Source organism: Monodon monoceros, unplaced genomic scaffold, assembly GCF_005190385.1.
Source record: "Monodon monoceros isolate NGI ecotype Baffin Bay Population unplaced genomic scaffold, NGI_Narwhal_1 Super_Scaffold_6, whole genome shotgun sequence".
NCBI classification, from domain to species: domain Eukaryota; kingdom Metazoa; phylum Chordata; class Mammalia; order Artiodactyla; family Monodontidae; genus Monodon; species Monodon monoceros.
Window position 1 is genome coordinate 23,587,401 of NW_021703783.1, and position 12,368 is coordinate 23,599,768.

Below are 12,368 nucleotides of genomic sequence, written 5' to 3' on the forward strand. Positions count from 1 at the left end.
TTGTTTTACAATGGTGTGTTGGTTTCTGCTGTATAACAAAGTGAATCAGCTGTACATATACATATATCCCCATATCTCCTCCCTCTTGCGTCTCCCACCCTCCCTATCCCACCCCTCTAGGTGGTCACAAAGCACAGAGCTGATCTCCCTGTGCTATGCAGCTGCTTCCCACTAGCTATCTATTTTACATTTAGACACAAAATTTCTTAACAAACTATTTCACAAGTAAATCCAGTAATATATAAAAGGAATAATACATCAGGTCCTAGTGGGGTTTATCCCACAAATGCAAGATTGGTTGAATCTCTGAAAATCAATCAGTGGAGTTCACCATATTAACACAATAAAGGAGTAAAAACATCATTTCAATAGTTGCAGAAAAATTAGCTAGTGAGTTCAGCAGCTACTCATGAAAAAAGCTCTCAGCAAACAAGTATTAAAAAGAAGCTCCTCGGGCTTCCCTGGTGGCGCAGCGGTTGAGAGTCCGCCTACCAATGCAGGGGACATGGGTTCGTGCCCGGTCTGGGAAGATCCCAAATGCCGCGGAGCGGCTGGGCCCGTGAGCCATGTCTGCTGAGCCTGCGCGTCCGGAGCCTGTGCTTCGCAACAGGAGAGGCCACAACAGTGAGGGGCCCGCGTATCTCAAAAAAAAAAAAAAAAAAAGTAAAAGAAAAGACACTCCTCAATCTAATGAAGGACAAGTAAAAAAACTGTACAACTAACATTACACATAATCGTAAAGTTAATTCTTTACCCCTAAGATCAGGATGTCCACTTCCATCATTCCATCATGACCACATCCACTCACTATTTTTTGAAATGTAATTCTAAAATTGTAATAGAAGAATAAGAGAAATCAGGCATGTAGACTGGAAAAGAAGAAACAAAACTGATGCTATTTTCAGACATCATTGGGCATACAGAAAATCCTAAGGAACCTACAAAATAATTTCTACAATTAGTAAATGGATTTAGAAAGGTCATAGAATAGGGACTTCCCCCAGTGGTTAAGAATCTGCTTTCCAATGCAGGGGACACAGGTTCGATCCCTGGTCGGGGAACTAAGATTCCCACATGACGCAGAGCAACTAAGCCCACACACCACAACTACTGAGCACACAAGCCACAACTAGAGAGACCGCCTGCCACAACTAGAGAGAAGCCCATGTTCCCCAACGAAGAACCCTGCACCCCACAGTGAAAGATCCCACATACTGCAATGAAGATCCCGCACACTGCAACTAAGACCAAGTGCAGCCATAAATAAATAAACATTAATTTAAAAAAATAGAAAGGTCATAAAACAAAGATTAAATTATAAAAATCCATTTTAGCCGCCACCATCTCCAGCATTCGCCGCCATGAAGCTGAGCGACAGCGTGCTGCGGAACTTCCATGTTACCAAGGTGTTCCGCGAGAACTTGGACAAGATTAACTGCTTCGACTTCAGCCCCAACGGCGAGACGGTCATCTCGAGCAGCGATGACGACTCCATCGTGCTCTGTGACTGCCAGGAGGGCAAACCAAAGAGAACCCTTTACAGTAAGAAATATGGCGTGGACCTCATCAGATACTCTCATGCAGCAAACACAGTTGTTTACAGCCCTAACAAAACAGATGATACTATCAGTTACCTGTCCTTGCATGACAACAAATACATCAGATACTTTCCTGGACATAGCAAAAGGGTGGTGGCCTTGTCCATGTCACCTGTGGATGACACTTTCATTTCTGGGTCTCTTCATAAGACCATTCGGCTCTGGGATCTCCAGTCTCCTAACTGCCAGGGTCTCAGGCATCTACAGGGCAAGCCAGTTTGTTCTTTTGATCCAGAAGGATTAATTTTTACTGCAGGTGTCAATTCTGAAATGGTCAAAGTTTATGATCTTCGCTCTTTCCATAAGGGGCCATTTGCGACATTTAAGATGCAGTATGATCGGACTTGCGAGTGGACAGGAGTTAAGTTCAGCAATGATGGCCAACTCATCCTCATCTCCACCAACGGCAGCTTCATCCGTCTGATCGATGCAGTCAAGTGAGTGGTGATGCATACGTTTGGGGGTTATGCCAGCAACAAAGCCGTCACACTGAAGGCCTCATTTACTCCAGACTCGCAGTTTATTATGATTGGTACAGAGGATGGCAAGATCCATGTCTGGAATGGAGACAGTGGTATAAAAGTAGCTGTGTTGGGTGGCAAACACACAGGCCCCATCACCTGTTTGCAGGTCAACCCCAAGTTCATGACTTTTGCCAGTGCTTGTTCCAACATGGCCTTCTGGTTGCCCACCATCGATGACTGACCTGCATGGTGCTTGGCTGTTTTCTGTACAGCGAGGGTGGCCAGTAGGAAAAAAACTCAGAGGGAACTAAGATAGTAGTGAGATTGGATCATTTGACTGGGCTGGAGAGCATCCTTCCACATGACCTTCCCAAGGATGTGCTGCACATTTGCTCAAAAGAAAAAATTACTTTGCCAAGCTTCTTCAAAAGGACTCTTGGGGCTTCCCTGGTGGCTCAGTGGTTGAGAGTCCGCCTGCTGATGCAGGGGACACAGGTTCGTGCCCCGGTCCGGGAAGATCCCACATGCAGCAGAGTGGCTGGGCCCGTGAGCCATGGCCACTGAGTCTGTGCGTCCAGAGCCTGTGCTCCGCAATGGGAGAGGCCACAGCAGTGAGAGGTCCGCGTACCGCAAAAAAAAAAAAAAAGGACTCTTGATGCGGCAGATTCGATCGGGACTCAGATTTTCCAGCTGTCACTGCACCGAGCTCCTCCAGAGGAGTGACCAGACTCGTGACTAGGGTATAGTGGAGCCCTCAAGACACCTTCAATTTTGAATGTATTTGCTGCTGAGGAGTCGGTGAAGTTAATTCTGCACATCCCTTCTCCCACCCGCATAAATGCATAGGAAGCCGCAGTTCTGGTTTTGAGATGCTAGGGCAGCTCAGTGCCCCTTGCCGTCACCCTGCATGTCTTGTTACTGGGTGTCCCTGTGTCACTGTGGCATTATCCACAACCATCATGTTACTTAGGTGCCAAACATTTACAGAAATGTCTCCATATATCTTAGGATCAGAAAGGGACAGATAACAGAAGGACCTTGCTTTCCAGGAAGCCTTGCAAGTTAGTCATGTGAGGGTGGGTGATCTGGGTGTGCCTCAGGCTCTGGGTGTTGGGTGGGGAAAAAGGGCCAAGAGTCTGAAAGGGAGGGAGGAAGGGTAGCAGGTGAGTTCCTAGGGCTGGGAGGTTTAACAGCAGCTTGATGTGGTGCCCTGTCATCAAAACAAACCCACAGTCCTGCCAAGTTTGGTTGTATACAAAAGCAAGGTGGACATCTATTTTGGTATATGAGCTACATCACTCTTTCCTGTAGGCCAGTATTGTGGAGTGAGTTTATACTGGTGCCTTCCCTGCCCACCACAAGTTGTGTACATAGTCACCAGATGATACCATCCCTTCTCCAGCTCCCAACCAAGAGCTGGCTCTAGGCTTGTGTTATATGTTATATTTAGCCTTTTTATATATGACTTGGGATCTCTGTTGTTTGTATTTTAGCACAGTGTGTGTACACCTTCATTTAAATATATCGTGTATGTGCATACATATATACATATGTGTGTGCATACATATATACATATATGTATGCATGTGTGTGTGTATATATATATATATTTTTTTTAAGTATCAGAGTTCAGCTGAAGGAGATAGAGTCCTCTGCCCCAGGAGAAAGACTGCATCCTTGCTAATAGTGTTTGCCACAAGTGTTAGTCTTCCTTATTACCTTTTTCCCTTTGGGAGACTGAACAAAAGCAAAGCTTTTGAGTGTTTGCTGTCCCCAAGGCAGCTAAGTGAAGGTCTTGGAATGACTCCCTTGTGTTCCTCAAGCCACACTTTGGGGTCTTCTCTGCAGTATTAGCTCCCTTTTTGCCCAATGATGCTCTGTCTGCGCCTGTATGTGTGTGACAGTCACTTTTGCATGCCTTTTGTGTCTGGCTCCCAGCATTTGGGGACAGGATGCTGGAACCAGAGCATTTTCAGCTTGTCTGAGGCTTCTTTGCCAATTATAGGTCACTCCTGTTTAGCTGGTATGTCTGCTTTCTTACTTCTTTTCCTTGCCTTCTCTTAAAAGAGGGAGGATTCCTGATTGGGGTTGAGATGAGCTGCAGGTAGCTCATTGCCTTTTCCCCTGAATGGCCTTCTAAGAGCAGGACAAATGGCATGTTTTTTCACTAAGTTCCCAAGTGTCTAAGTGAGTAACACATTCCCTGCAGATCCAGAAACAGGCTCAACAAGGTTATGTTTGACTTGCCCAAGAGTACCTAGCTGCTCGTGGGGAAAGCAAGCCATTACTGCCTCTGTTCAGCAGCAGGAATAGGCTGTGAATTGCTAGCAATTACTGTTTTGTTTTGCTCTTTTAGCAATTACTTTTTGGCTTGTTCCTTAACCTTAAAAATGAGGGGCATACATGTTTCCCAGACATAGGCTAGAATCTGAAGCTTCTGAGGTGCCACACACTGTATAGCTCTACATTCTCAGAGTGGAGAGACTTTTAGAAACCAAGTGATCTGAGCTACTACTGCCCACCCCTGGCTTTCCAGGGTAGAAAATTCATGGTAGGAATAACTGTTCAGAGAAAGTATTTGGAACTGTAGGTTAACAAGAAAGCCTGCGTAATTAACATATCTGTACCCAGAGCAGCCACCACGCATGACTTGTCTATCGGCAGGAAAATGATTTGTATTGAGTTCCTGTGTGTCCAAGCTGAGGCACCATGTCCTTTGAAATTATGCACCGCACCGCTTCTATTTATGGGGACTTGTGGCTGCAGAGCTGGCTCCTGAGTTGGGAAGGAGAGGGAAAGATGCAGCTGGAAGTGACCGAAGATGATGTGGTAGTGGGAAAAGGCAGAATTAAGGGAGAAAAGAGTCTGTGGGTCAGAGAAGCTGAGGAACACCAGGGCTGCAAGGACACCCTCAGTGGGAGCCAGAGGCGCTTAAGCTCTCCTGGGGGTGGGGGGCGCACCACGCTCTCAAGAGTCAGGGCCAAAGCCTCTGATGTATATGCGACAGTGACACTGCACTGCTCAACCACCAGCCAGTGGGGTATTTGTTTTTTTTTCTTAAGAAAAGACCCATTGCAATCATAATTAATGCTTATTAAGAAAAATCTGGGAATTTTAAAAAGAATCAGTTTGCCACCCAAATGTTACCACTGCTAATCTTTTGGTGTTTAGTGCTCCTCTAGACATTTCTGTGCATAGATTTTTGGCGTGTTTACATAGTTGTTATTCTACTGTATATACAATTTTATGTCCCTTTTGTAATTAACATATAAATGTTTTTTCCATGTTATCTGCCTTAAACAGAAATAAATAAATAAAATAAAAATCAATTCTATTTTTTATATGTCAAGATAAAATAATTGAAAATGAAAGTAGCATATCATTTACAGTAACATCAAATAACAGAAAGCCTTTAGAAATAAATTTAACAAAAGGCGTGCAGAATATTATCACTGAAAATAACACAATATTGCTGAAAGAATAAAAAGAAGACCAAAATAAATGGAGAGATATCATGTTCATAGATTAGAATACTCAGTATCATAAAGATATTAATTCTCTTCAAGTTAATCTATAGAGTCAACACAATCCCAGTCAGGGTTTTCGTAGACACTTAAAAGTTGGTTATAAAATATACGTGGCACTGCAATGGACCTGGAATATTCAAAGAAAGCCTGAAAAAGAACAAAATTATAGGGTATACATTATCTGATTTCAAGACTTACTACAATGTGCAGTAATAAAAACGGTATGGTATTGGCCAAACTATAAAGAGATAGATCAACAAAATAAAATAGAATGCTCCAAACTAAACCCACACTTATGTAGACATTCAATTTTCCACAAAGGTGCCAAAGAAATTCGATGGAGCAAAGTGTGGATTTTTAACAAATAGTGCTGGAACAACTGATTCCATATGCAGGAAAGAAGTCTTGACTGCTTTCTCATACCACACCCAAAATTAATTAGAATTTAAAAGGAAAACAGGAGAACATATTTATTACTTTCTTTTAAGCAATGCTTTCTCAGAAAGAACACAGAAAGCAGTGACTCAATAATGTAAGATAGATAACTTAGATTTTACCAAAATGTAAAGCTGATATACAACAAAAGATGCCACTACAAAAATGAGTAGGCTAGTCTAGAGAAAATATTCACAAGTTTGGCATTTAGAATATAAAGAGACCACACAACTTTATATGAAAAGGACAAGCAGTCCAATTTTAAAAATGGGAAAAACGTTTGAACAGACACTATACTAATAATGTATATGAATGACCAACTAGCACATATCAAAAGTGCTTGACATTATTAGCCAGGAAAGAAATGTAAATTAAAGTCACAATGAAGAGAGCTACCAGAAAAACCAAAATTAAAAAGACTGACAATATTAAGTGTTGGTGAAGACATGGAGCAACTGGAATTTTCTTACACTCTTACATTGCTGTACGATTACTTTGGAAAAAAAGAGGTCTGAAAGTTTAGTATAAAACTAAAGACACAGCTATCTGTGACCCCAAAAATTTTGCTTTCAGATGTTACCAGAGATAGCAAAGACTAATCTGTAAAAAGACTTGTATAAGAATATTTATAGGGGCTTCCCTGGTGGCGCAGTGGTTGAGAGTCTGCCTCCCGATGCAGGGGACACGGGTTTGTGCCCCGGTCCGGGAGGATCCCACATGCCGTGGAGCGGCTGCGCCCATGAGCCATGGTTGCTGAGCCTGCGCGTCCGGAGCCTGTGCTCCGCAACGGGAGAGGCCGCAGAGGTGAGAGGCCCGCGTACCGTAAAAAAAAAAAAAAGAATATTTATAGCAGCTCTATTCATCTTAGCCAGAAATTGGAAATAGACCAGGTGTCCATCAGTAGGAGAATAAATCAACAAAATGTGACTTATTTATACAATAGAGTGTAACTCAAAAATAAAAAAGGAATGAACTATTGATACATACAATAACAGCTGAATCTCAAAAAACATTATATTGAATAAAAGAAACCTTACATGAGAATGCATATTGTATGATTCCATTCTAATGAAATCATAGAACAGTCAAAACTACCGTTGTGGAAAAAAGAATATTGTGGAAAATAATCAGAACTGTTGTAAACGGAACAGAGGTGGAAATTAACTGGTAAGAGACATGAGAGAAGCTTCTAGGCTAGGGTGAGGGTAAAGTTCTACATCTTGATAGAAGTTTGGGTTACATAGATATATTTATTTGTCCAAACTTAACAAACAGTCATGTAAAATTTGCAAATTTCCTTGTTTGTAAATTATGTCATGAAAGAAAAAGTACTGTAAACAAATGCTTAACTTTAGTTAAAGTAAGCATGCTAAAGTATTTAGGGAGAAATATATGCGTGTCTGCTATTTACTTTGAAATGCATCAAAAACTAAGCTTAATTGATAGATGAAGAGTAGAATAAATAGATAGATGAGCATGCAGTAAAGATACTGTGATGCTGATTGTAGAATCTACGAGTGGGGGTGGCATCCCATGAGTCTAACCTGAATATAAACAAGAATCAGAAATGTTCGATCAACTTATTACCAAAATCTTTCTTTAATGGAAAATCTTTCAAGTCTGTGCAACCCAGGAAATGCCTGTCATTGCTTATCCTGTCAGAACCTCCATTTGCAGTGGTATCTGATGAGAAAGCTATGATCCCTGTCAGTGCACCAGTGAGAGTGTTTCCCCAGGACTTTTCTAATAAACAGGGCTTCTGGCTCATTGCTGAATGATGGCTGAAGACAGAACCATCTGGAAAGCAGAGTACAGAATGATCTCTATTTTTCCAAGATTCAAAGGAAGGTGGAACATTTCTGAATGAAACCATGGATGTTATTCATAAAATCTGGGCCACATGAGGTTAGAGGCATATTGATTTCCAGTCGAAGGATGAATTGGCCTTTCAGGAAAATGATCACAGATTAAGATGATGAAGAACAGATGCCACTATCTGAAGCTTCAGTTAGAAAACCTTAAACGGGCTTAACTGGCAGGACAGCCATAACAACTGTGTCTTGCCGCACATTGACGGAAAGATGACAAATGTTTTAATGTGGTGAAGATGAATCCTGGGTCTAGCTGCTTCTGAATGAATGATCCAGCCAGTTTGAAAAGGTTTGAAGAAATAAAACTTGCCAATACTTAGCAAGTTCCAGAAAAGCCTGCGATTTGAGCAATTCCATGCTGGAATTAGGTTTGAGAACAAAAGCTATTTTTTTAAATGTTTTCTTAGAAGAGTTACTTAAAGAGAATTCCATACCTAGTAAAGCTTAGAGAAAATGTAGTCATTTGAAAACCTAGTTTTGTTTTGTTTTGTTTTCCTTCTCCTTGCTAAAATCAAATACATGCTATACATTCCCTCTGAAGTTACCAGCCTCTTTGTTTTCTTTCTTTTTTTGTTTTTTGAATTTTATTTTATTTATTTTTTTATATAGCAGGTTCTTATTAGTTATCTGTTTTATACATATTAGTGTATATATGTCAATCCCAATCTCCCAATTCATCCCACCACCACCATCCCCTGCCACTTTCCCCCCTTGGTGTCCACATGTTTGTTCTCTATATCTGTGTCTCTATTTCTGACTTGCAAACTGGTTCATCTGTACCATTCTTCTAGATTCCACATATAAATACGTTAATATATGATATTTGTTCTTCTCTTTTCTGACTTACTTCACTCTGTATGACAGTCTCTAGGTCCATCCATGTCTCTACAAATGACCCAATTTCTTTCCTCTTTATGGCTGAGTAATATTCCATTGTATATATGTACCACATCTTCTTTATCCATTCGTCTGTTGATGGGCATTTAGGTTGCTTCCATTACCTGGCTACTGTAAATAGTGCTGCAATGAATATTGGGGGGTGTGTGTCTTTTTGAATTATGGTTTTCTCTGGATATATGCCCAGTAGTGGGATTGCTGGGTCATATATAATTCTATTTTTAGTTTTCTAAGGAACCTCCATACTGTTCTCCATAGTGTCTGTATCAATTTACATTCCCACCAACAGTGCAAGAGGGCTCCATTTTCTCCACACCCTCTCCAGAATTTGTTGCTTGTAGATTTTCTGATTATGCCCATTCTAACCGGTGTGAGGTGATGCCTCATTGTAGTTTTGATTTGCATTTCTTTAATAATCAGTGATGTTGAGCAGCTTTTCATGTGCTTCTTGGCCATCTGTATGTCTTCTTTGGAGAAATGTCTAAGTCTTCTGCCCATTTTTTGATTTTTTTTTTGTTTTTTTAATATTGAGTTACATAAGCTGTTTATATATTGTGGAGATTAGTCCTTTGTCTGTTGATTCATTTGTAAATATTTTTTCCCATTCTGAGAGTTGTCTTTTCATCTTCTTTGTAGTTTCCTTTGCTGTGCAAAAGCTTTTAAGTTTCACTAGTTCCCATTTGTTTATTTTTGTTTTTATTTCCATTTCTCTAGGAGATGGGTCAAAAAAGATCTTGCTGTGATTTATGTCAAAGAATGTTCTTCCTATTTTTTCTCCTAAGAGTTTTATAGTGTCAAGTCTTATATTTAGGTCTTTAATCCATTTTGAGTTCATTTTTGTGTATGGTGTTAGGGAGTGTTCTAATTTCATTCTTTTACATGTAGCTGTCCAGTTTTCCCAGCACCACTTATTGAAGAGACTGTCTTTTCTCCACTGTATATCCTTGCCTCATTTGTCATAGATTAGTTGACCATAGGAGCGTGGGTGTATCTCTGGGGTTTGTATCCTGTTCCATTGATCTATGTTTCTGTTTTTGAGGCAGTACCACATTGTCTTGATTACTGTAGCTTTGTAGTATAGTCTGAAGTCAGGGAGTCTGATTCCTCCAGCTCTGTTTCTTTCCCTCAAGACTGCTTTGGCTATTCAGGGTTGTTTGTGTCTTCATACAAATTTTAAGACATCTTCTTCTAGTTCTGTAAAAAATGTCACTGATAATTTGATAAGGGTTACACTGAATCTGTAGATTGCTTTGGGTACTATAGTCATTTTCACAATAATGATTCTTCCAATCCAAGAACATGGTATATCTCTCCATCTGTTTGTGTCACCTTTGATTTCTTTCATCAGGGTCTTATAATTTTCTAAGTACAGTTCTTTTACAACCTTAGGTAGGTTTATTCCTAGGTATTTTATTCTTTTTGTTGCAATGGTGAATGCGAGTGTTTCCTTAATTTATCTTTCTGATCTTTCAGATGCAAGGATTTCTGTGCATTAATTTTGTATCCTGCAACTTTACCAAATTCATTGATTAGCTCTAGTAGTTTTCTGGTGGCATCTTTAGGATTCTCTCTATATAGTATCATGTCATCTGCAAAGAGTGACAGTATTACTTCTTTTCCAGTTTGTATTCCTTTTATTTCTTTTTCTTCTCTGATTGCCATGGCTAAGACTTCCTAAAGTATGTTAAATAACAGTGGTGAGAGTGGGCATCCTTGTCTTATTCCTGATCTTAGAGGAAATGTTTTCAGTTTTTCACCATTGAGAATTATGTTTGCTGTGGGTTTGTCATATATGGCCTTTATTATGTTGAGGTAGGTTCCCTCTATGCCTATTTTCTGGAGAGTTTTTACTATAAATGGGTGTTGAATTTGTCAAAAGCTTTTTCTGCATCTATTGAGATGGTCATATTGTTTTTATTCTTCAGTTTGTTAATATGGTGTATCATATTGATTGATCTGCGTATATTGAAGAATCCTTGCATTCCTGGGATAAATCCCGCTTGATCATGGTATATGATCCTTTTAATGTGTTGCTGGATTCTGTTTGCTAGTATTTTGTTGAGGAATTTTGCATCTATATTCATCAGTGATATTGGTCCATAATTTTCTTTTTTTGTAGTATCTCTTTCTGGTTTTGTTTTCAGGGTGACAGTGGCCTTGTAGAATGAATTTGGGAGTGTTCCTTCCTCTGCAATTTTCTGAAAGAGTTTGAGAAAGATGGGTGTTAGCTCTTTTCTAAATGTTTGATAGAATTCACTTGTGAAGCCATCTGGTCCTGGACTTCTGTTTGTTGGAAAATTTTTAATCACAATTTCAGTTTCATTACTTGTGATTGGTCTGTTCATATTTTCCTTTTCATCCTGGTTCAGTCTTCGAAGGTTATACCTTTCTAAGGATTTTTTCCATTTCTTTCAGGTTGTCCATTTTATTGGCATAGAGTTGCTTGTAGTAGTCTCTTATGATCCTTTGTATTTCTGCAGTGTCAGTTGTAGCTTATCCTTTTTCATTTCTAATTTTATTGAATGAGTCCTCTCCATCTTTTTCTTGATGAGCCTGGCTAATGGTTTATCAATTTTGTTTATCTTCTCAAAGAACCAGCTTTTAGTTTTATTGATCTTTGCTATTGTTTTCTTTGTTTCTATTTCATTTATTTCTGCTCTGTTCTTTATAATTTCTTTCCTTCTGCTAACTTTGGGTTTTGTTCGTTCTTCTTTCTCTAGTTCCTTTAGGTGTAACGTTAAATTGTTTATTTGAGATTTTTCTTGTTTCTTGAGGTAGGCTTTTATAGCTATAAACTTCCCTCTTAGAACTGCTTTTGATGAATCCCCTAGGTTTTGGATCATCGTGTTTTCATTGTCATTTGTCTCTAGGTATTTTTTGATTTCCTCTTTGATTTATTCAGTGATCTCTTGGTTATTTATTTAGTATTGTTTGGTATTGTTTTGGTATTGTTAGTATTGTTTGGTATTGTTTAGCCTCCATGTGTTTGTGTTTTTTACGGGTTTTTTCCCTATAATTGATTTCTAATCTCATAGCGTTGTGGTCAGAAAAGATGTTTGATATGATTTCAGTTTTCTTAAATTTACTGAAGTGTGATTTGTGACCCAAGATGTGATCTATCCTGCAGAATATTCTATGTGCACTTGAGAAGAAAGTGTAGTCTGCTGTTTTCAGATGGAATGTCCTATAAATATCAATTATATCTATCTGGACTATCATGTCATTTAAAGCTTGTGTTTCCATACTAATTTTCTGTCTGAATGATCTGTCCATTGGTGTAAGTGAGGTGTTAAAGTCCCCCACTATTATTGTGTCACTGTCGATTTCCTCTTTTATAGCTGTTAACAGTTGCTTTATGTATTGAGGTGCTCCTAAGTTAGGTGCATATATATTTATAATTGTTATATCTTCTTCTCGGATTGATCCCTTAATATTTATGAAGTGTCCTTCTTTCTCTTTTGTAACATTCTTTATGTTAAAGTCTATTTTATCTGATATGAGTATTTCTACTCCAGCTTTCTTTTGATTTCAATTTACATGAAATATCTTTTTCCATCCCCTCACTTTCAGTCTGTA

At 39.4% G+C, this 12,368-nt stretch overlaps 1 pseudogene; it reads left to right on the top strand.

Annotated features, from left to right (window-relative positions):
- Positions 1-1,361: 1,361 nt before the first annotated feature.
- LOC114885003 lies at positions 1,362-2,303 on the top strand (annotated as a pseudogene).
- Positions 2,304-12,368: the final 10,065 nt, after the last annotated feature.